Below are 24644 nucleotides of genomic sequence, written 5' to 3'. Positions count from 1 at the left end.
GAATGTTATGATTCCTGATGTCGGATTTGTGTCCATTTATTCTTTTGCATAGAGACTGTCGAGTTTGGCCAATGTACATGGCAGAGGGGCATTGCTGGCACATGATGGCATATATCACATTGGTATATGTGCAGATGAACGAGCCCTTGATGGCGTGGCTTATGTGTTTAGGTCCCATGATGGTGTCACTTGGATAAATATGTGGACAGAGTTGGCATCGGGCTTTGTTGCAAGGATAGGTTCAGTCCTCTGCAGGCACAAAGGGGACTGGGACAATGAGTTTGTGTATAAGTAGTGACAGGAGCCCTGTGTTTGTAGGTACAGGAAGGAGATGACTTTGGGTTTTCGTGCTGCTGAGAATTTTAATGTGTTTACATATGTTGGTAAAATGTCAGGGCATTTAGGGTCTCTGTGGGTTTGTTGGTTTTGGTGTTCAGTATTTATTGGTATTTTAGCACAACATAATTTGCAAGCAACAAATTATCTGGAACAAGCTCTCCGTAAATGTCAGGCAGGTGTTTGTTTATTTATTTGCATATTTTTTTCACTAGAAACGTCCTCCTTTTAGAATGCAGCTAATTTTACCTGATGTTTTAAATTGGCTTTTCAGGGTGGACTCCTTACTCCCCGCTTGATTTTCTTTTAATTGTCCTCCCCTGCCAATACTTCACAGCCTCCCCACTTTAACTTGGCTAGGTACAGGCCTGGATCTCTTCTGACTGGCAATGAGGTGCTTAATTCTCCCTGTGGCCAAGAAGACTGACATTGGACGGGCATCCAGATATTATCCAATATTAATCCTCTTTGTTCATCTTGCTGAACAGGACTGTTACTCAAATGGTCTACCTGCACTGATCAGTTCTTACAGGTTTGATACTATTGGGAATTTTTTGCTGCTTCTGAAAGCTGCCTTTCCTGAATGAACCCATTATTGGATGTCAAAGCCACACCAGCACAAAGCCCTGGCTGTGTCAGAGGTTTCTTGGTTGTGGGAATTTGGAATAATTAGGGACCATCTTGCAGCTTTTCCTTTTTGATAGGTGACTCATAGACGCTTAAGAGCACATGTGGGTGCTATGAAAATAATAAACCCTAACTGAAAAAAAAAAACATATCGGTATGAGCCATGCTGGGTCAAGTAGAACAAGTGGGGAAAAATATGCTGAACTCATAAAGTTTGTTTTTGTTTGGTTAATAATTTTTAATATCTGATAACTAAAAGAAGAAGAAACAAAGGCTATTTTTCTTCCCAAAGGACACACATTTTTATATTTTGCTCTGAAAAAATGGGGAAAGGAAGCCCAATATGCTAGGGTTGATCATTAATTTTGGGGAAAAACACGCTAAAAAATAAACTGAGGGGTGTATGGTAGGTTTTGCAGTGGTAGAAGAATTAGCTTTTCTCCTTTTGACATCAAATCCTGTTCAGGTGCGGTGACTATAAGAAAATGACACCTTCATTCTCAGTAGGTAGCACTTCTCTTTGAGCCAAATCTTGAAGTTCTTATTCAGGGCCCAGTGCGCATCTCTGCCTCCGCAAAAGAGTTTCCTCTCCTACAGGTTGTCTCTGGACGGCAGAATGCGACCCTCAGTTTTTACTCAGAAGAAAACACATCAACTTCAATGAGGTTTTGTCTGAGTATGCCTAACAGTTAAGACTTCCAGAGCAAAGTGGATGAGACAGCTTGAAGAACTAAATCTCCTAGCTGCTGGGGCATTTGCTATGGGACAAGAGGTACAATTACAATCTACCCTGTGGTAGATATGGCAATTTCCTGCAATATCCTTGGAGACCTCACTGAATTAAATTTAAGAATCTTAGAGGTCCATTATATTAAATGAATGGTTTATCATAGAAATGTAGGGCTGGAAGGGACCTCAAGAAGTCATTAAGTCCAGCCTCCTGAGCTATTGCAGGACAAAGTAAACCTAGACCATCCATGGAAGGTATTTGTCCAGACTGTTCTTCAAAACCTCCAATGGTGGGGATTCCTAAACATCCCTTGGAAGCCTGTTACAGAACAGAACTACCCTCATAGTTAGAAAGTTTTTCATAATATCTAACTTAAATATTCCTTGCTGCAAATTATATATTATTGTGGCCTGGGATTGTATGTAGCCCTTTGGAGGGGGCAGATATGACAGATGTGAGAGCTGAAATTCAAAGAACTATGTTGAGCACTGTACCAGACAAGAATGGACTTTTGGAACAAAAAGCGCAGATTTTCCTGGGGAATATCTAGAGGGAGGCATAAGCTGTATAAAGGAAAAAACTGAACTATTCATGGTCATTTTGGTTCTAAATCTGAAACAGTTATGAACTTGTAATTACAGAGAGAACCCAGTTGTGGGTTTTAAAGAACCGACACACATAGAGTGCAAGGTTGGAGTTGGGGTGACCTATGGTAAACTTTGTAGCATTTTGTGTAAGTTTTTCTATTGGTTTTAATATGTTTTCTCTGTAATGCTTCCACCTTACAAATAAATATGCTTTCTTAGAAAGCTTTCTTAGTAACTTGTAACTGTGGGTAATTATGATGTTCTTAACCTTGGGAGAGAAAGCAAAGTGCAAACGCTGGCCTATTTTAGGCAGTCTGGCTTGCTGGAGATATCACAGTGTAGGCAGGGAACTGTGTAGCCTGGAAAAAATGCTGGTCAGAGAGAGAGACGTGGGCCTCTGCCCAAGAGAGGTGATGGCTGAGGAGCTGGTAGCCTAGAGTGGGTGTCCTTGATGTAACATGGAGGAGGACTACGGATGCATTTGCCCTGAACTGTTATGGCACCCTTCAAACTTTGGTTTGCTCTCCCTCCCATCCTGAGTTTTCATAGGTCTGTATGGCCTACCCCATGGCCTGACTTTGCACAAATCATGTTCTATATGCTGAGACAACTTTGCCCCTCCCCACCCACAACATTTTCTGAAATGATGCCTCTGCCTTACTCTCAGCTGTAGCTGAATCATTTTATCTGTAGTTCAGGTAAAGAGGAGGGCATATAACACACATTCAACAGTGAGTTCCACACTCCCCGAGTTAAAACTGAAAAAGGACTAGATCTTGTGTGAGTTTATTTTCTGTTGTGCCATCATCACTTTTTAATAGTGAATATTTTCCAAATGAGATCACACGCAAGTATTTTAGACACCACAGACATTCAACAGTAAATAGTTGCAGTATTGTGTAGTATCTGTTGACCTTTTAGGAGCCACCCTTGTATCTATAGTCCTTTATTAACAAAAAATTTTAATTGCATTCTACCCCATTAGTCCTGTAGAACCAGCATGGTTATGGGAGACTGAGCTAGAATCTGCTCTGAGTTATGTGCCATCAGAATTCTTAAGTTCCATTGCAGGTTCGCACTATTTCCTCAGATACATTGGTGCAGCCCCAATAACTGAAGGCAGAATTTGGCTAGTACCAATGATGGTGTGTGAACCAGAAATAATTTTTAGATTCCAGGCTGAGTTTGCAGTGCTGGCAGTTTGTGGGGGAAAAAAACCTACATAATTTTACTTACAATCTGAGCAAACATGATCTGAGAGTCACTGAAACAATTAACAAGGAATCTCACAATGCCAGTTTTACAGCCATTATTTGTTGAAGAACCACACTTTAAGACACAAGTGAATTTCAGTTTGGGAATTTCATCTAGTCCCCATTCAGGGCATGTCTCAAAACCAGTACACAATCTGGTATAATTGGCACTCTTCACTCAAGACTGTTAGGAACAGCAGGAGTGGCTTGTCGCTATGTTGGCAGGAGAGTGTCTCCCGCCAACACAGAGCTGTCCACACCAATGCTTTTTTCAGTGAAACTTTTGTCGGTCAAGGGTGTAGTTTTTTTCACCTTGACCAACAAAAGTTTTACCAACAAAAGTGCTAGTGTAGACAAAGCCTAAACTGATGATTTGTGATAATGAAGAGTAAGAAGAATGTGGATGCAGGGTCTACCAGAAAGCATGTGAAAATTAAATGTTGTTAATTATTTAAATGATTCATTTCTTTTTGAGTTTTGCAAGATGATTTTCTATGTCTATGCAGTTTAATTTTTAGAAAATTATAGTTTAATCAGAGATACAAGTAAACTAAAAATTGTTACAAAGATAGAAACACTTACAGGTTCTATGCTCCTGTCTATGTGCACCCATAACTCCTATTGAAATTACTGGGCCCTATGTTGCTTTCAGGTAGCTTGGAATCAATCCAGAGTAATGCCAATGAAGTCAGAGGAGAAACGTTGAAGTGAAATCCTCACTCTGTTGGAGTCAGACACTTTCAATTAACTTCACTCTAGTAAGGATTTTACCATCTGAATTTACAGCTGTTAAATGAAAACAGAATTTGACTCACTGGACTTACGCAAGAATCTCAGGCAGAGAAGAGTTCCTTAGAGGCAGAAATCATGATGACGGCACTAACTAAAGAGGTTTAATTCAACAAAATTAAAATTCTCCCCAACTACCTTCCTTTTTTTTTTTTTTTTGATCTATAACATATCTTCAACAGAGATGTAAGGAAATGAGTCTGTTTAAAAAAAAATGAGAAGGATTTCCTATATCCTGCTAAACTTATGATTTCCTTCCTTAATCAGACATATTTTTGGCTACCTAGAAGATGCAATACAATTTGTGAAATCTAAAGAAGCTGCAGATAACAAGGAGGTCCCTGAATCTCCAGCTGTGTTGAGAGATAAAAAATAATTCCATTATAGTTTTGATAATACCAGTGCATTCCATATAAGAGTCAATTGCCAGTGCCTATCAGGAACAAACAGCTTTACTGCCTGGGTGCTTCTTCCATGGTTATCACTCTGTCTAGCTGATTATCTAGTAATGAATGAATGTTTTAATTTCATTGATATTTGATCCATTAGAAAGAAACATGGAGATTCTGGGAAAGTTACATATTCTGAAGCAAATCTGGCCCTCTACTTCATTCTTGTAGCACAACTTGTGTGGCTGCGTCTGAGGGATAGCAGCAGCTCTACACGAGCCTGTGCCAATGCATCTGGAAGATGGGATAGGAGAGAAGCTGTGGTGAGGCTGATGGGGCCAGAGCTACATCAGCTACCATTTCTCACAATTCCACTCATCCGGCCACACACAGTGAGAATACAAGGACTATTGAAGCACCGGATCTGCAGTCATGGCCACCATGCAGGTCTGCTGCCTAGAGTGATGGAAGATAGTTTCCTCCCAGCCCCAAATTATTATTCCCCTATCGCAAGCTTGGCTATCCAGGCATGGTAAGGCTGGTAGGATTTACCCCACATGAAAAATTATGATTGCTCCATTTCCCTGTGTTCACCTGTTCAAAGATAGATTCCTACATGATAGGAGTAAAGCAACTTTGTTGCAAGAGAATGTTCATGTACTACACTACACTGTGCCACGAGGAGAATCTATCTATTTTAGGATTTTATAAATGCTGCCCATCATTGCAGAATCTGAGCACCCTTGAGGTAAAAACAATAGCAAGTGCCCAGTAGCCTTCATGTAGTCTCTGGTGGTTCTCCTTTTGGGACTAAAACTCTGCTTGAGGCATTTTTGCTTTGATTGGTTGGAATTTTGGCCTTTCTTTCTTTTTTCTTTTTCTTTTAGTTGATTGGTGGACCAGTTTGTGTGTTGGCTTGCTATAGGTTTATTTTATTTTATTTTATTTTTGAGGGGGCGGCAGTTTGGAGAGAAGGAGGTGTCAATATTGCGATTGTCATTTCTGCTATAGTGGAAAGGTATTTTCAAGAAGAAAGGTTTTGCTGTGTTTTCTTAAGATGGATTGAAGCTTCTAATGAAACATGGAGGAGGCATAGTTCAGTATGCTTATATTCCTTTGTCATGCCCAACCTTGGAATATATAATGGAAACCAGCGCAGCCAAGTTTCCTCCGCAGTCCAGCTTTTGTTTGAACTTTGTGCCTCAGGGTTCCCCTTGGCCATATCTAATATTCATGAGAACCTCAAACCATTATCGACGCACATTTGTGTTCCCAATGTGCATCTTGTGCATGAAAAATGTCTCTTATTGCAATCCCTTTGTATCTCCGTATTCATTGCCCATTTAGACAATCAGGCATCTATTTCTGAAAAGAGTGTTGTGTGCATCATATGTATTTACATGGAAGTGCACAAATGTGTCCACACAATTTAGAAAATCTGGCCTAGAATGCAGATCTCATTTTCTTCCCTACATTTGTCCTAACAGATTCATAGACCTCACTGATAATTCTCTTTACTGTGAGTCCCCTGTTAGGTAAGGAAATTGCAAAAAAGATTGCACGCTTAATGTCCAATAGAATGCTTATACTACTGATTTGCTCAGATCTTCTCTCTTTCTGCTGAGTGCACACAGCAGAAGGAAACTGACCAAAATATCTATTCCAGAATAGCTCCACATATCAACATGCTATTCCAGAATAAAAGTCACTTTCCACCCAGAAATACTTGCTATTATTAGATTAGAAATAATCCATAGCTATTCTGGCCAATTTCCCCTGTGTAGACAAGCTTTTACATTTTTTGAGCTTTAAACTGCAGTGATTGTAGTTGGCATAGAAACTGCCAGCCATGAAGACTTGGGTGGTGATTCTGTGACATGATTTAATGTATGCAGAAAAAACTGTTTGTTTTGTTTCCACTTGTGACCTGGTGCAAAGGATCTCCTGTACTGGACAGCTGCTCCTATAGGGCAATCTCTTTTTATTACATGACTCATCTGTGACAGACTGCATTCTGTCTGAAGAAACTGACAGGATATTTGGTTCCTCAGATGAGGAATAACAAATAAATACTTCTAACAATAAATACTCTTAAGAACTCTCCAGTCAGCTGAGATTAAGACATAACATGATAAAGTAAATACATTTCCAATGTGTCAGAGCATTAATCCACTGTGCCTCTTCATAATGCACCTGCCACTCTAGATGTTGGCCCTTTAAGAACTGCGTGACTACCTAATCTTTCTTCCTTGCTTCTAAGGCAGACCATTTCATGTGGTTGAGAGGGGAGAAAAGCTCCTTGCTTCTGAGTTTTCTGGGGCACACTTATGCTCTTGTATCACGCTGTTCAAGGCTTACTTAGCAACAGAATTAGTTCATGAAGTCTGCTACTCTGTTATGCAAGCAGATATGAAAATAAAAAGATCAGCATTTCAAAATTGACTCTGGCTTTGATCCTACAAACACTTACACAGCTAAGTAACTTTACACTGAGCTCCATGGGATTACTCATCTTAGTCATGAGTGCGAGGGTCCACAGGATCTGGGCCTAAGTGTGTGCATCTTTAGATGTAAATCCAATCCACAGTTCAGTCAGAACCTTAATTGAAGTGAATAGGATTTTAGTGTGAGAGAGGTACCCAGGCTTGAACATGCATTTGTGGGGACACGCATGCACCCACACCTGTAGCTGCCTTAAATCTTGGAGAAGGAAATGGATTTGTCTTTGCTTTGGTAAAGCACTGGGGGGTTATTAATGATCATTGCAGTTCCCCCTCATCACAAGTCATTACAACCGTAACTACCTAATCTCTTTCCTTTAGGATCCAAAAGTAAATCTTCTTTTATCTCCTCTAGGGACATGACTCCATTAGATCTATTTGCATCAGAGCTATTATTTCCACTGTGATGAACCTCAAGGTGCTGAAGCTGCTCTTTAATAGCATGACTCCATGCTGCTACAAGTGCAAAGAGCCCAGCTTTGGCTGACTGCAGTTTAAAAAGAAAAAGAAAAAAAGCTTGTTCCGACTCCCTGCTCAGTTGTTTCATCTGAATCTATTCAATATGTGGGATCTTTTTGTCTTGTTCTGTTTGATTGCTGTGCACTGACACTAGATAAAAGTCCAGGAAGGATGATTTCCATATCACCTATCATTTTGAATATCTACAGATATTTCTTTTTTCCAAGATTAGGAAATCAGGGTTCTAAAACCCTCTTGAAGACTGGAGGTGGTGGCGTGTGCGTGGGAAGAAGAGAGAGAGATACACACAGCACTGCAGCTGTATTTATGCTTGCTTTATGCTCCTGGCTTCCCTTTCCTATGCCCTGTGCGAAGTACTAGACGTGACTTCCTACTGAGTGCTAATCCCATTAATGTTCACCAGAATAGGATATAAGAGTGACCCTTTATATTAAGAGATGAGTGAATCTAGCTCCTGTTAGTCCATTAAGAAAAGATCACTTTTGGGTCCCCAGCTCATAACTGTAACATGGCAGCATGCAGAGCCAAAAGCCATTGGATCTCTATGACAATCCCATATGTAGTGACTTTTAACAGGGGGGTTAACAACATAATATACCAGTTATGAAATAGCAAGTAGAGCTTCACAGTCAACCGCATAAACAGTGAGGACCCTTTCTCAGAAATAAAGTTAGTGAGCATGCATATTGAGTCAACAGGTGTTATAGATAGGGCACTACCAAATTCACGGTCCATTTTGGTCAATTTTACGGTCATAGTAAATTTCATGATTTCAGACATTTAAATTTGAGATTTCACAGTGCTGTAATTGTAAGGTTCCTGATCCAACAAGGAGTTGTGGCGGGGGAGGGGTTGCGAGATTATTGTAAGGGGGGGTTGTGGTACTACTACCCTTACTTTTGCACTGCTGCTGGCAGCAGCTGGCCGGGAGCCCAGCTCTGAAGGCAGAGCCACCGTCAGCAGTCGCGCAGAAGTAAGGATGGCAGGGTATGGTATTGCCACCCTTCTACGCTGCTGCTGGTGGGGCACTGCCTTCCGAGCTGGGCACCTGGCCAACAGCCACCTCTCTCCGGCCACCCAGCTCCGAAGGCAGCGCAGAAGTAAAGGTGGCAATACTGTGACCCCCCCCCCTAAAATAACCTTGCAACCCCCCTGCAACTCCTTTTTGGGTCAGGACCTCCAATTTGAGAAATGCTGGTCTCCCCCGTGAAATCTATATTGTATAGAGAAAAAGCACACAAAACTCCAGATTTCAAAGTCCATGGCACGTTTTTCATGTCTGTGAATTTGGTAGGGCCCTGTCCCATCCCACCCCACCTTCCATCCACGCAGCTCTCCTTGCTCGCTAACCTTCATCACTCATCCAGTCTGCTTCATTAGCCATCTTTCCCTGTATGATAGGGTGTGCTACCTACTATGGAGCAGCAAGAAAGAACATATTTGGCTAAAAACAAGCCCTGGCTAATGTGCTGCTCTCTCCAAAGTGCTCCTGGCTTAGCAAAGTATTTAATTAGCCTCCAAAAACTTCTTTTCCATGCCTGCAGATTATAGTGATCTCACCCCAAGAAGCCCTGGAATGCAATTCCTCTCAAGGACATGCTCAATTGAGACACAATGACATTGACTTGGTGTGCAACAGAATGTAGTAAGAAGATCATGGAATGGATTTGATTAACCCTATTGAGCTGCTTGTCAATGATTTTGTGACTATACATGTTGGTGACTTCTGTTTCTGAATGTCACTGTAAGTGGCAATGAAAGTCATTAGATTTGTCACTGGTCACTTTGACACTTATTTTCTCCCTAGGGAAACCAAAAAGTCGCTAAATCTAATGACAAAGTAGCTAAGTTGGCAACATTCTATTCTCATGTTTTTTCTTTTGTTCCTCTTCTGGGGACTCAAAGCTTTTTATGTTAGCTCTAGAAAAGAAACACAATTCTTTACTCTACTCGTTCAGTATGGTGCTGGTTATTGCACCAGCTTTCCCTCTTCTGCTTTCTCTTCTAAATTTTGGCATTGTTAATTGTTATATCTCTACTTAGCTGAAAGCAGGGTGAATGGTGCTGATCAGAATCTGAATCTCTGGGGTCCCTGCTGTAGGTTGATATTGCACTGGATCAGGCTGGCCTTCAGTGTAAGCATTTAGATGCAAAACTGTATTTTCAATAAAATGTTTCCTTGGTACTTTGGATGAGAGCCAAGCTGGCAGAGAAAGAATGTGAAGTCTGAAGAGTGGGGAGAAACTGGAACTAAGCAGAGGAAAGACAAAGACAGTGGGCCAGAAATGGGGAAAGAAAAATGCAAAGTGGGGAGAGACAGGCAGCAAGTGGCATATGCAGGATAACAGCAGCAAAAAGAAAGTGGGCATAAAAGGCAACAGTGATTAATGTAAATGACCGTAATTTATACTTATAGAGCATATTTTCTCTGAGAACCTTAATATATTTTATAACTCTGTGTAAGTGTCTCATTCTTACCACAGGAGAAAGGGACCCACAAAAAAGGCTAAAATGACTGAAGTCATACAGCGTGTCAGTGAGTGAATCAGGAATAAAAGCCCGCTCTCGTCTCCTTATGCCTTCCGCTATCCATTAAACTATGGGTTCTTGGCCAAGCAGTCATGACTCCAACAGTTTTACAAACAAGCTGCATGGGGTCATGAATATGTCTCTTTCTTTATGGGTAGCTAAGGGGGAGATTCTGATTTTCTTTTCCATACTATGACCTCATGTTACAAACAGGAAAAAAGCTGGGAACCACTATAATAGACCATGTTGCCTCCCAGGAAGAAAGAGACAAAGAAGGAAACGTGAATAAATAAAGAATATAAAAAGAAAAGAACATAGGATGCTTGGAGGGAGAAGGGAATGTGGTAATAGGCAAGGACGGGGGTGGGGGTGGGGAGGGAAAAGAAATGGGGAAAAGAGAGAGACCAGTAAGACAGCAAAGAATAAATAAGAAATGGAAGCAAATATTTATTTAGCAATTATAGGCAGAAGGTGTTGTTTTAGAATTATATTTGGATCTGGAGCCACAAAATAAGGTACAGGAAGGTTTCCAAAAAAGTCTTGGAAGCTTGAGAGCACATTGATAGTATGAGAGACATGGCAACTTCTATAAAAACACTGATAATTACAGTACATTCGGTTACTGTACAGTATCTTGTTAGTGCTGCCTTATCCTCTGATGGTGGAGGTGTCAAAGAGGGTTAAAATCAACAGCATAAGTGGCCAGAGTATAAATTCACTGTCAGTTAGCGTCATGGGTAGTGGTGAACATATATAGGAAGCACAATCGTGGAGATTATTTGGTTGATAAAGGAAGAGTGTAAAAGCTGAACTTGTCTTTGCAGCAGTTTTTTGTGACATTGTACTGCTTATTTAGTTAGTCTTATATAATGTACCTATCCCAAACTATAGATCTGAAGTTCTTTGAGGCTTTTTGAAGTTCATTAGCACCGCTTTCACTTGCAGAATCCTCACCTTGTATTACAGCTACAATTGACCTTTTAATATTTCTTTAGGCGTAACAATTAGAGTTCTTTTTGGGAAAGTGAATTTTATACTGCAGGAATGAGCTTATTTTATCCTTGACTTTCAGTGGCTATGTTCCTTTTTTACTACACTAAAGAATCACAAGTCTATCAAAGAATTTCCTCATGTGACACACTTTATCCAACTCAGAAAAATTATATGGTATTTTGTATGGTCGATTTGGGGAATATATGGTGTATGATAGATAAATTCACTCAACAGCAACCCCAAGTAGGAATGGGTACACCGTAACTAAGGACAGTTCAACCTTAGAGTTTTGGGTCTCAAAATTTCCAAAAACCCTGGCCCTAACCCTTTGAGATTTTTGTTGCATTAAATATCTGCTTTTTGTAAGATCAGTCACAAAGAAAATTGTAATAGTTGCCTCTGCATTACCATGCACAAAATTTCATGACAATGAAGTTTAAAATGTGAGCAACTACAAGTATCAGCATTTTGAGTGTATGAAAATAAGAATGCTAATGTTAAAAGAAAAATTAGAAACAAAGGAAATCCAGAGCTAAGTTTGCATTTCCACAGTAAGCCCATAGAATGACATATAATGTTCCACAACAACATTAATGCTGCTTTATAGTGTTGTGACGATTGTAGTTTTCTCAAGTTGATTTAGAAGAAGTGAATAGTGTTCTGTTATAGTTAGTATTACGTAAGTCTCTGTTAAGGGCAATATTTTCAAAAGGGCCTCACAGAATTAAGTATCCCACTCTCATTTGAAAATGAATGGTACTTGTGCTCCTAAGTCACTGGGATACTTTTGAAAGATTTACTCAGTATGTTTAAGTGTGAGAAATCAGTGAAAAGACTATGAAATTGTTGACTTGATAAATAGGCCAACTATCCAGCTCTTGTTCATAAATGTCTCCTTATGTGTTTGTAATCTCTTCCTATTGTTCTTTTAATTTAGTCTTTGGGGCAGAGACTCTGTTTAAAAAGCATCAAGTCAATGACATGATGTAAGTAATAAAATAATGGGGTCAAATCGGGTAGAAAATTTTTTCTCACCTGTTTAATTCCTCTCACTTAATTAATTCTGAAGACAAATTTAGTATACTTGCTAGATTGTCATCTGATCAATGTACTCTAGTTGTGTGATTTTGAATCCTCCAGCCAACCCTGAAGGTTTCCAGCTCTGTGAGCTTCCTGTTTCATAATACACCATATGGCATCTGAAGCAGGAACCTCGTGCTGGTTACTTCCTAGTTCTGGATGGCAAGTTAGCAAAAAGAGTAGAGTGGGGCAGGCTGCTGGTAGTAGAAAAAGAAGAATGAGAAAAAGGAGCTAGTTTCTGAATTAATGGAATCTTAACCCCTGGGATTTGAACTTGAGCCTCGGCCTTTTTCTGGTAGACTTGATACTTGGGATCCCTCATGAGAGGAAGGAATCAGAGTAACAGCTGTGTTAGTCTGTATTCGCAAAAAGAAAAGGAGTACTTGTGACACCTTAGAGACTAACCAATTTATTTGAGCATAAGCTTTGAAGTGAGCTGTAGCTCACGAAAGGTTATGCTCAAATAAATTGGTTAGTCTCTAAGGTGCCACAAGTACTCCTTTTCTTTTTGAGGGGAAGGAAGACACTAAAGTGAAGACTTTCATCTCTAAACAAAATGAATGGTATCACAGCTTTAAAGCTTTCTACATGTAGAATATCTGCATTTACGTTTAGATTCCTCCCTTTGTTGTTGTCTAGTATGACTGTGGGGGCACCACCAATATATCATAATATTACATTCGCATATCCAACCTAATTAAAATCCATTTCAAACAACTTTACTGATCCACAATTTGCATCTGTACTTGACATAGGAAATTCCTCTCTCTCCCTGGAGCCACTGTTGTAGAATTCTCCTACAGAAATGACGTCGTTCTATACATTTAATTTGTGCCTGAAAGAGGAGTTGCAAATTACAGGAATATGATCTAGTTAACAATTTCCTGGTTATAGGTAATAATTCGTAAACCACTTCTGAGTACTGTAAGGCTAATAATTATATCACATTTTGATTCTGATGGAATCTTATTATGTAGCTGTGATCTGCAGAGTAATAAATATACTGCTGTATTGTACATCCATGTTTTTGAAGCACATAGATTTTGGGTTCTTCATCATTTAAATGTTTCCATCATGACTGGAATGTTTTACTTTAAGTAAGTACAAAAAATGTAAAGTGCTTTATTTATTTTTCTACACACAAGACTCATGAAAGAAAAGTCTCAGTCAAAAATCTATCAAGAACCATTTTAAACTTTTGCCAACCATGCATGTTCATGTGCTAGAAGTTCCTGTTGGAAATTCATCAACTAAATAGCTGTCTCAATTGTTAGAGAATATCAGATCTCATTTTAAAAAGCCTGTTATGTGGCTGTATCAAATGTATTCGTCATCTCTCATTGCTTTTATCCAAACCAGATTGTGCAGTGCATAGAGCTGAAGAAGGGGAAAAAAATCAAATCTGGGGAGTTTTTTGATCTATAGACCCTGTCTACACAACAGCTGAAGTTGTGCTAATGAGAACCATCCGTCTTTAAACATGATTCTTCAAGGTATTCAGACTGAACTTGACTACTGCAGGCAAAGTGGAACTGTTTTATTAATAGAACTAGCTGACCAGCTAAGAGCTAAGCCACTAATTTGTTTGGACGATGTTTGTACCCATTTTGTGTTTGCCTTACACAAAATGGGTCCAAACACAGTCGAAACAAATTAGTGTCTTAGACAAGTTTGCCTTACACAAGCATTTTAGTAAATGAACAGTCACACAACATCATGAAAGGGCAAGTGCAAAGAAAAACCAGATTCTAGAATTTACACACAGCCACGCAGGGAACAGAACCAATAGCATGTAATGTTTTTGTCTAAGTTAAATATTTCTACTCAAATTGTGAATATTTTATATGTGCAATGAACAGCATGCACAAACAGTCTACAGTATTAAGAGATAAAAGAGAAATTTCATCCTACTAAACAGTAAAAATAAAAATGGATATAACCAAGTTGTAGCACTCATTACATTAAAATGAATTTGTTTTCAACTTGTCTCCTGTATGCTGCCCTATTTTCTTTCAGGTAAACAAGCACTATAACTGACAAAGGAAAGTCTGGAATCAGGGATTGGGAGGGGAAGTGGTCTCTAAAAGGATTTTTTGTCAAAAATAGTTCAGAATAGTAAAAAGAGTGTGAAATTACTATTTCTAGTACATAACAAAAAATTTAAACTTGAAGTTTTAAACATGTTAGCCCTGTCTATTCTGGTCTGCTAGCCTGTTTTTCCACCTGCTTCTAAATAGAAAAGAATCTCACACCTATTTCCCCTCGCCCCCTGTCCCCCTGAGATTTGCCATATATCTCATAGTACCACTTCCTACTCGCCACCTTGGCAGAGGTTTCAAAATCCTTCAACTTTCAACCACTTATTAAGTACATAGAAAAAAATTAACTAATAACACTATTAAACGGTGCGGTCTGTCTCTGCCTAGTGCCTGTTTGGGATTCCTGACAGTTTTGTTCTTTTCATGCAAATAAGCCATGCTCACAGACATGGATATTAACTGGAGTCAGAAGCAATCGAATTCAACGTTGTCAGACCAGTACTGGTGTCTCAAACTGACTAAACCTTTGGAAGGAAAATACCACTGACAATTTCATGATGGAAAAGTAAGGTATTTTCTTAACATTAAGTCTTCTCAAACAATAAAAAAAATTGTTTCAACAAGCCTCATGTCCAGGCACATCATAGAAGTGTTTGTGACAGTATATTTTCTTTTTTGTGCATCTAGTGTACAGTGAAAGATTTTAAGATCTATTCAAACTTAGTGAAATAAATGTTTTTACTCATCTTGATGAGACCTACTTCTGTACTGTAATAAATATGGATCACATCCTTCCACTGGTTTTAGAATCTAAGACACAGTTTTTGGAATTACTGCTTCTTAATTACAGTTACAGTTCTCAGATACCAGCACTGGCACAGTACCTTGCTGTTTCTCTCTCTTACTTATGTCTTCTGAGTTCCTGGTTATTTTTGTTAGTCAATGTCCATTCCAGTAAGATCGATCTCTCTCTCTCTCTCATTTATGCCCTCTCCTTTCCATACGTCCAGGCTTCTATCTGCCAGATGCCTTCAAAACTTTCCAAACATTTTTAGTCACTTGCAGACCTGGGTGTTGGGGCCTGTGAAGACAACGGCCATCGTCTACCCTGATTCCAAGGACTTCAAAATGTCAAGGCTCATCATAGCTTTTATGAACAATGTCTTATCTTGTTTCATTGCCATCCAGTTGCCTGGAGTAAGAGGACTCAGTTTCAGGAAGGAATGGGGAGTTTTGTCTTGTTTTGGCATGGCTATAATAAGTAATTGTTTTTAAGATATGTGCAGCATATTTTATTATAACCCTCTTCCTCCCCTCTCCGTCCTCGCCCGTCCCCATCCCCACACAAAATGTCAACTATTTTTTCTTACATTGTCAGCTCTTCAGAGCAAGGGACATTTCCTCATATAAGTTTGTACAATACTTACTACAATAGGGCCCCAATCAGGACTGGGGCCTTGGGTACTACGGTACTAAACATATTTAATGAATGAAAACCAGTATGAAGACCAAAGATGGTAGGGAATGAAATGTGGAGGTTTGAACTAGTCTGAACCTAGTCTAGAGCAGCAGTGTGTGAAAACTTACCAGTTGATGGCTGTGCAAAAAGAAGGTGACCTCAGTCAAGTTTGTAGGGGCAGGTACATAATCACAAAAACTCCCTCACAAGTGACACTAAGTGGCACTCTTCATGAGCTAGCCAGGGATTTAATATGAACTGAGGCTGAATAACTGACTTTTCTGGAACCAGTCCTCTTTGGGGCACATTGGTGTACTGGGAGACAGCTTTCATTGCTAGTGCTCCTGACTGTTGTACCTGGTCGAGGGTAAGCGGAGGGCTACACCTCTATATCTATCAATATGGTACTTTTCACTGTAGTGAACAATTACTTTAAAAATAAGTAAAGAAGATAAAGAAAAACAGAAAAATAAATGTCTTGTAAATTTGCCTAGGAAGAGGAAGATAATGACATGGCCTACAGCTCTTTGTTTAGGAGAATTTCCTTCTGCTAGTGAGTGCCTATATCAGGCAGAAGAAAGGTGTTGCTCATATTTATCTATCCTTCTTATCATGAAAGAATTGATGAATAAGTTCAAGCCACTTGCAAAGCATGGAAAATCTATATACGTAGGACTGATCATAGAGACTGACACCTTTGACAAGCTAACAGCTAATGATGGAGAAACATTAGAAAGTTCAGAGGTTTCGGTCAGCCTAGACAAGCACCCAAACATATGAAAGCTTATGTGAACTATCCAGTCTTTTGGGTCTGCACATTTGGACTGAAAATCTTTCAAGATCAGTTTTTCTCATTCAGATGCTTGCTTGCTTCTGAACAGCCCATAAACATCTACATCAGCTGGTACAGGGAGCCATAAATTAGTTCAATCCCTGGATTAAACTGGGGCTCATAAATCCAAGATATTGTGGTAATTCCTGACAGAAGTAGGCAAGAACATGTTGGCCAAAAATGAATTGTAATTTTTTGAGGTGTGTTTTGAAGAACTACAAAACTCCCGCTTGAAATCTCTCTCATAACTTAGAAAAGAAAGTTCCAAGTAGATAAAGATCAAAACTGCATTCTAACCAGCTGTACTCTAGCGGCTTCTCAGCAGAGCAGTACTGTCATTAGAAGCTCTTCTGCATAGCGCCATCACAAGACTAATTGATTAATTCAGGAGCAAGGTTGCAACAAAGCAACTTTTCCCCCCCGCTGCCAGGCTCATCTAGGTAACAGCACTACAGCAGGAACATGATTTTCTAAATTGCTTGGCTGAGATTCTCTGTTGTACCTTCAGGAGCTGTAACAAAGAAAGCGTAGCCCTGGAGGAGAAGGGCAAAGGTGGCTTTCAGTCCTCAGGATTCTGAGCTGCTCTGAGGGCTGAAACACCCTGGTGCAGATTAGAGTAGCCCTGAGATATATTCATTAATTTATGGAACCACTACAGAGCTGCCTATAGGCTTTGCTAGGGTTTGGAGCATCCCAGAATCTTTATAGTGCTCAGTGCTATGGAAATACACCCTCCCACACCTGGTATGCCCCTGTTCCAGGGAACAGGATAGGGCCTCTTACAGTGGTCTGATCCTGTGCATGTGTCAGGGAATTCTCCCTGGAACCTTTGTGGCACATTTCTTCCCCATAAGCTGCTGGTGGATTGCGGTTGGGGAGGGATAGACTACATCCCCTGCCCCCCACCCTTGCCTATAAGAGACATAGATGATTAATTTTTAAATGTCAGGATTTAAACATAAAACTGTATAAAAGTATCTCAGAGAAACCTTCACTAAATCTGAGGTTCCTTTGGGATAAATGCTCAGATTGCTTTTTAGAATATCCAAATTAGTTCTCCAGTATGGCTAGAGCTAAGCACAGTACAGCTGATGTATGCAGATGCTGCAATGCCTGGACTGACTGTGTCTTAAAAAAGTAATTCAATTTGTAGTGCAGTACTACTCACAAAAGTTACTTTGTAAATATGGACTCCACATTTCATGGCTCTGAGTGCCTCCTGCATCCGATGCGCTCTAATTACAGGTTAAAATTAATATTTTTTCCTCCTGTGACAATTTGAGGAAATATGACTTTGTACAAATCTTGGTTGACATTTTGAATTTGTTGTATCATGGGGTGCCTGTAGAGGTCATGTGGAATCCACCATTTATTGACAGGAACTGTAGCACATTTCTGCAGACCAGGGACAATAGTTGTTTGTTAAATCTTAATGGTCACCTATTCAGATGGAAACACTTTGGAATAATGGATTGGCTGAAGCTAGGAGAAGTTTGTCTCTCTAATTGCTCTGAAAGGACAGGGAGTGGAAAAATCCCCAGCAGCAGACCAAAGAAAACCAGGTGTTGTCAGGGGGACATATAAATTTGAGGGACTATCAGGGGGAGAAAAAAAGAGGAGTACTTGTGGCACCTTAGAGACTGAGCCCAAATAAATGTGTTCGTCTCTAAGGTGCCACAAGTCCTCCTTTTCTTTTTGCGGCTACAGACTAACATGGCTACTACTCTGAAACCTATCAGGAAAAAAAGACCCTGGAGCTTTGGTTTGGAGAGATGAGCATGCTTTTGTACCAGGTGTGTACTGTTTAACTGTGGGACTAGCCACAGTCAGGGAAAGCTAACTGAATTCGGCTACATGATTCTGAAGAGAAGCCACAGGAGGACTCTGGGCATCCAAGAAGACTCTGCCCAAGCCCAAAGAACTCTCCAGACTGGTAAGGAAACTGAGGCAGAGAAATGCATGCAGGTGTGTTTATTATTTTGTTTAGAGCTGAGTGTTAGAGTAATGGTGTTTAAAATTCTGTGCAAAATTGGGGTGTTTGCTCTCACTGTCTCATGCTCCTGGAGTTCTGGGAGGGGTTGTGCTTAAGATACAGGATAGTGTGAGGCATCAGTACAGGGGCTAAGATAGGATCTCAGCTCTCATAAGAGGATACTAGATGGTTGATCTGACCCTGAGTGCATGCCTAGAGAATCCACCCGGGGGGCAGTGCCTGGACTTTTCCGTCAGAAAGCTTAAAGAGCACATGGAGTCCAGTGAGGTGGACCCCAAACACAGTAGCCTGGGGAGAGCCTAACCAGAGGAGGCGCTCTACCAGGTTGTGTGTGAGTGAGTGAGAGAGAGACAACTGCTAATTTCTGGTCCAAGAACTCCATCTGAACTCAGCGTCAACACTGGGTTTTTTTTAAATCTTACACACTATCACTAGTAATACACGTTCTACTGACCAAATTAGTCCCTCGTTTACAACTGTGCAACCCATGGCTGGAACCTTAAGCCAGCTATAGTCAAATGAAAAATTAGACACATTTTTAACTGTGAGGGTGATTAACCACTGGAATCAACTCTCAAAGGAAGAAGAGGATTCTCTGTCTTTTGAGGCATCTAGTCTTGGAAGACATTTCTGGCAGATCTCCTTTAGTCAAACTCAAGTTATAAGGCTCAGTACAGGAGTAACTGGGTGTAATTTAAAGGCCTGTGGTATACAGGAGGTCAGACTAGGTGATCAAATGGTCCCGTCTGGCCTTAAATTCTATGAATATATGCAAGGATGTTGGTGAGGACTATTTGCGGTTATTTATAAGATATTACAATAATAGTTATATACTTGTAAGTAAAAATAGTCACAAGTGTGTTAACAAATCCAATATTGGAACAAGGTCAGAACTCTAGCACCAGACAGCCAGAATGTCAGGACACTACATTAGCCTGTGGGTACCCCCAGCATTCTTAACTATTTTTTAATAACCAACATGTTGCAAGTGGTTAAGTCACCTACAATTGCCTCATGAGGGTGATGTAAACCATTTGTGTCGGACAAAAAATTATAGAAATTAGAGCTTGTCAAAGGCTTGAGCAGAAGTATTTACCAAGTGAAAGTTCACCATGGAACTGTTGATTTAAATGCATTTTTACCCGAGATGATCTGGCTAATATAATCCTAAAATTTTGTGTAAATGTGACATTATCAGACTTACATAATGGTGAGTGAATCAAGCTTATGTTCCAGGAAAGAATTCAGATAGATTACCTTGACAGAGAATAGATTTCTGTTAAAAGCTTACTTGGTCTGTCTAAACACCAAAGGACAAAAATTACCTTTGAATAATATTATTACTAAAATTGTTCTGTCAGAAAAGCATTTGTTATATCTCTGATGCACTTTATTGACCACTGAATGATTATTTGCCTTTTGGATCAATTTCCAGAGTTTCTCATTGCTGTAGGTACCTTGCTCTTAAACGTCCACAAACATTTTTATAAATCCTGTAATAAGCCACTATTTTCTTTTGGATTTTCACTAGTCATGTTTCTTTTTCAGGTTTCATTTGATCATTTCGGTAAGCCTGATTTTTTTGTCTCAAACTCACTGACCATATTATATATTGGTAGGGGGAGGCTCGTATTCTGGTCTCCTTGACCTTTGAATCTCTCTGCATTATAAGATTTATTTGAGGCACACAGCTTTCATCTTCCTCCTGAGATGCATTATATAGAATTGATGAAACCTTGGTAAAAATGCCAATTGCTCTGAACACATTCATCTCCCTTCCAACAGGTAAGATACATAATTCTCCATGATCTTTTTTGATAGACTTCAATGGTCACTTCGATGGTCTATTTGAAGATAATTTGTGTGTAGGCAATTTACAAGTTCCCTGCAGCTTTGCAGATGAAAAAGATGAAATGACTCTGTCTCAAGAGACCATCACCAATCGATTATTTTGTATTGTGCCTTTTAATATTTTTGAAGCCTTAATAAATAGAGCTGCTTATTTACTTTTGGATTTTTCCCTGAGTTTTACCACACTCTAACTGGGACAGAGCCAATAGGCTTGGAATAAATCTGTTCCTAACCAAAATCCGTACTTTTAGATATTTGAAAAAGTTGAGTAAATTCTCCTTTTAATTTTAGCACCACTTGCTTCTGTGTGTCTGGCCTTCAGATGACAGAGGTGTTTTGCCATTACCTACCCTTTCAAAATGTTTAATCATATCATGCAGTATTTGCATAAAGTACAAACTAGATTTCTCCTCCATCTATAGCCTGATACTTATGCTGAGCCCACCAGTCCAGCATCAACACTGCTCCCCTGAACATCCAATCTGAACCCAAGACTATGGTAAGCTTAGAGCAGGATCTTTTTTCTTCCATCAGTACACTAGTAACTGTTGCTAGTTCTGCATACTGAGCTGACTTACTTTGCAGTATAACTATGAGAGTATCTATAATCACTCCATCTCTCAGCTTCACTGCTGCCAAGCCTCCTTTCCTTTGTCCCTGTGCGTAATGGCTACTGCCGTTCGTATACCACATCTCCATCTCCTCCCTAATCTTGTTACCATTTAGTTCTTTAAAGATTGGATGTTGAGAGGGAGCTAGACTAACTTCACATTTGTGGGGCATCCCCTGTATTCAGATACCTGAAACCCATTTCTTAATTCATTTAGCTGTACTGCCTCCACATTTTCTCCCTGCAATGCCAGAGTCCATTTTTGAATTATTTTATTGCTAATTTGTCCAGCTGATGCTTTTCCCTCTAGCAGTATCTTGAGTGGAGTATGGTGACTGCCAATGAACACGCTCTGTCCTCCCACAAAATATTTGTGTTTAATTGCCCAGTATGCAGTTAACACAATTCTCTCACACCAGTTGTACTTAAGTTATATACTTAGCATTTGCTTCCCGACTATTGCAACCAGCCAATCCTGATTTCTATCTTTCTGTGTGAATACCACCCCTATGTTACTTGGCATTACTGTAAGGTACATAAAAATGATTTACTTTCATCTGGGCATGCCAATACCGGAGCATTCCCCAAATGCTGTTTCAGCTTAACCACTGCTTCTGAGCGCTCGTTCTGCCTTATCCTACTGGGGGGCCCTAACTCACGCATACAGAAGGACTAGCGGCTTCGCATAAAGCAGGGGGAATTCCCTACACAATCTGTTGATCCCCACAAAGGACTGTAATGCCCACTTATCAGTAGGGATTGGTACTTTAGAAATTAATTCAGCTCAGATGACTATCATAACTCCATCCCTCCTCACCTACAGTTAGTCCCAAGAATGTAAGCTTTCTCGGAGCCAGATGTGCTTTCCTGATGTTAATTTTTAACCCTGCCTGCTGCAGGCACTGGAGTGCCTCAGACAGAGCCTGTCTGTTTTCCTCCTCAGTGCTGGGACTGCACCAATACATCAACCACATTCTAAATGAGCCTGTCAGGCTGAGAAAAGTCCTTAAAACCCTGATTCATATGTGCAAGAAAAGCAGCTGGAGGGGAGTCTTTGTACCACCAGTCCATGAATGCTGCACTCCTCTCCATGTGAAAGCTGTTCTTTAGTGACATTCTAGGGCCAGAAACCATTACTAATGTCTAACACCAAAACCCACTTCATTTTAGGAGAGATTTTTGTAATTATTTCAGATAGACAGTTACTATAGGAGCCATAGATTTTTCCCTAGTCATTTGCCCTGCTATAGCTAATCTCTACCCACCTGCTGGTTTTTTCACTGGCTATGCTGGAGAAATTAAATACCAAGGACATTGACTTTATCCCTCCTCATTCCAACAATGCCTCCACTACCTCCTGTATTGGACCTGTAGGTTTTTTAGCTACGGGGTACTGTTTTTGGCGTGGGGGTGGTTCCCCCCTTCTAGTAATATCTGGGTATTCGTTTCACCAGTCCAGTTTAGAGAAGCCGGGTATGCTTCTTCTACCTCTGGTGTGTCCACAGTATATTGAATAGACACAGCCTGTTTTTCCTTTACTGACCATACTGCTGCTGCCATGGGGATAACCCCCCTTGTTCAGCACTCCAAAGAGCCATGTTTGCCAAGTCCTCTACCAGACACATTGCCAACACTTGAATTCCCCAAATCTCTTCCTTAGACAACCATGCTACCCCATCACACTGGCTTGCCCATTCCCCTATCGGTATTACTGGTCTTCTTTTATTTCTAACCCCAATAATTCCCAGTAACTTGCTGAATTCTGCCGTTTCTCTCCCTGTCGTCAGTATTGCTGGTCCATTTTCTAATAACATGTCTTCTTCCTCCCATGCTATAGAGGTTTTTACTATGGGCAGTCCCCAAATATCCTAAGAGTGGGATGCTAAGAAGGACAGCTGTGGTGCAGGGGTCTTGTAGCCGTACATTGAGTGAGTTCCCCCACTGGGCTGACCCTCCTTCTGAACCCTTAACCTTTTCACTTCCTCCTCAAATTTCTCCTCTTTCTTGAGCTGCCAGAACGGTATCCAGGGCCTCTCATATTCCTGATCTCCTCTGTACCCTCCTGCTCCTTGTCCTCTGCCCCCGAATCCTTCTCTTCCCCAAATTTCCCTGTCTTGCCTGATCCTTTTTAATGGTTAAAAATAATTATACTGATTGCCAATTGGTCCTGATTAATCGGCTGGAGGTAGTAGGGTTCTTGTCCCAGAATCAGGCTACAAAGAACTAAAACCAACTAGTTCAATATCTTGTGGGGAACTTGGAGTGTATTGCAAGCACACTCACAGTGAGGGCAAAGAAAAGCCTTAGTGATTTTTATTAAAACAGGTGATTAAGACAGAAAAGCTCCAAACCAGATAAACAGATAGGAATAATATATGATTGGGGATATCAGTGTTATCATTCCTTGCCTATGCTCTTCAATTTATATGCTTAACCCTTCCTTGAAGACCTGATGGTGAGAGAGAAAGTACCAGCACTGCCTCTGACATGACAAGTGAGTCCAGTGGTCCCGGTTCCCCAACTCCTACTATTGAACAAGCTATTCCTAGTTCCTCAAAATCTAAATGTAACTGTCAGGCTATTTATCTATGCCAGGGGTCACAGGCCCGCCATACTTGGCTATACATATGCTAACTTCCTTAAGCTAACGTATTACAGGATACAGGCCTTGCATATGTTCTTTGCATTACTGCTGAATATAAGGAAAGGCTAAGCTAGCTCTATGGGCTACACCTGCTTTTAGGGCTGGACTCTACTTTAAAAATCTTGGCCTCTGCTACTGATGCTGTTCTCTTAGTTATTCCCCACCAGTAATCTGCTCTTGTTAACAAATCATCAGGATTAGGTGCAAACTGTAAAATGTTCTCCTTACATTTGGAGGGCAACACAACCAGCAACAATTCAGTATGAGCTAGGTACCACCCTCCCCTTGTTAGTATATTGAGAACATTATTCTCTCTCAAATCGTACCACTGAAGAAAGCAATCTGCCTATTCACTTAGACCCTCCTCCGGGAGGAGCTTTAAGGCAAACACTTCCACCTGAGTTATTAAACCATAAAACACTTTTGTCAATTGTGCCCCTACATCTGAGTCAGTAAAGGTGTGCCCTATGATCTGTGATCACACACTCCCCAAGGTTCTCTGCAATACCTTGTCCCAATCCTGCATAGTTAACTGGTTTATCGCTTTGGAGTTACTCCCTTCAACATTCACTGGGTGAACCTGTTTCTGTCATCCCTGGGCAAGCGTCCCCAGTCTTTAACAAGGATGTCCACTTCCAAAATATGAAGGGAGCAAATCTCAGTAATGATCATCTTGTTGTCCTCCCCACTTCCTTCCACCTTACCAACAACAGGAGGCTGGTGTACAAATCCTGATTCCCAGGACTCATTTATCAACTCAGTGAGTTCTCTTAGTAGTCCTAGAAACAGGAGGGACTGTAGGAACCTGAACAGGCCCTGATGCATAGTTGCACCCCACAGCTGTATTGCAAACTAGGGAAAACCCTCCAAAATCCTGCCTCCCATCATTCTGGCATCTCCAAAGCTAGTCTTGTAGATGTAC

The 24644-nt window shown here is 40.4% G+C and overlaps 1 long non-coding RNA gene across 1 annotated transcript; it reads right to left on the bottom strand.

Moving 5' to 3' along the window:
• Positions 1 to 162: 162 nt before the first annotated feature.
• On the bottom strand, positions 163 to 22497 carry LOC122465853. The gene is made up of 2 exons (XR_006290964.1): positions 22466 to 22497; positions 163 to 249 (listed from the first exon to the last, which is right to left on the bottom strand). It is a non-coding gene; the product is annotated as an uncharacterized LOC122465853 (long non-coding RNA).
• Between the last annotated feature and the right edge of the window lie 2147 nt (positions 22498 to 24644).

Source organism: Chelonia mydas, chromosome 5 (assembly GCF_015237465.2).
Source record: "Chelonia mydas isolate rCheMyd1 chromosome 5, rCheMyd1.pri.v2, whole genome shotgun sequence".
NCBI classification, from domain to species: domain Eukaryota; kingdom Metazoa; phylum Chordata; order Testudines; family Cheloniidae; genus Chelonia; species Chelonia mydas.
The sequence above is the reverse complement of the archived record's forward strand: the minus strand, read 5'-3'. Positions and strand labels throughout refer to the sequence as shown.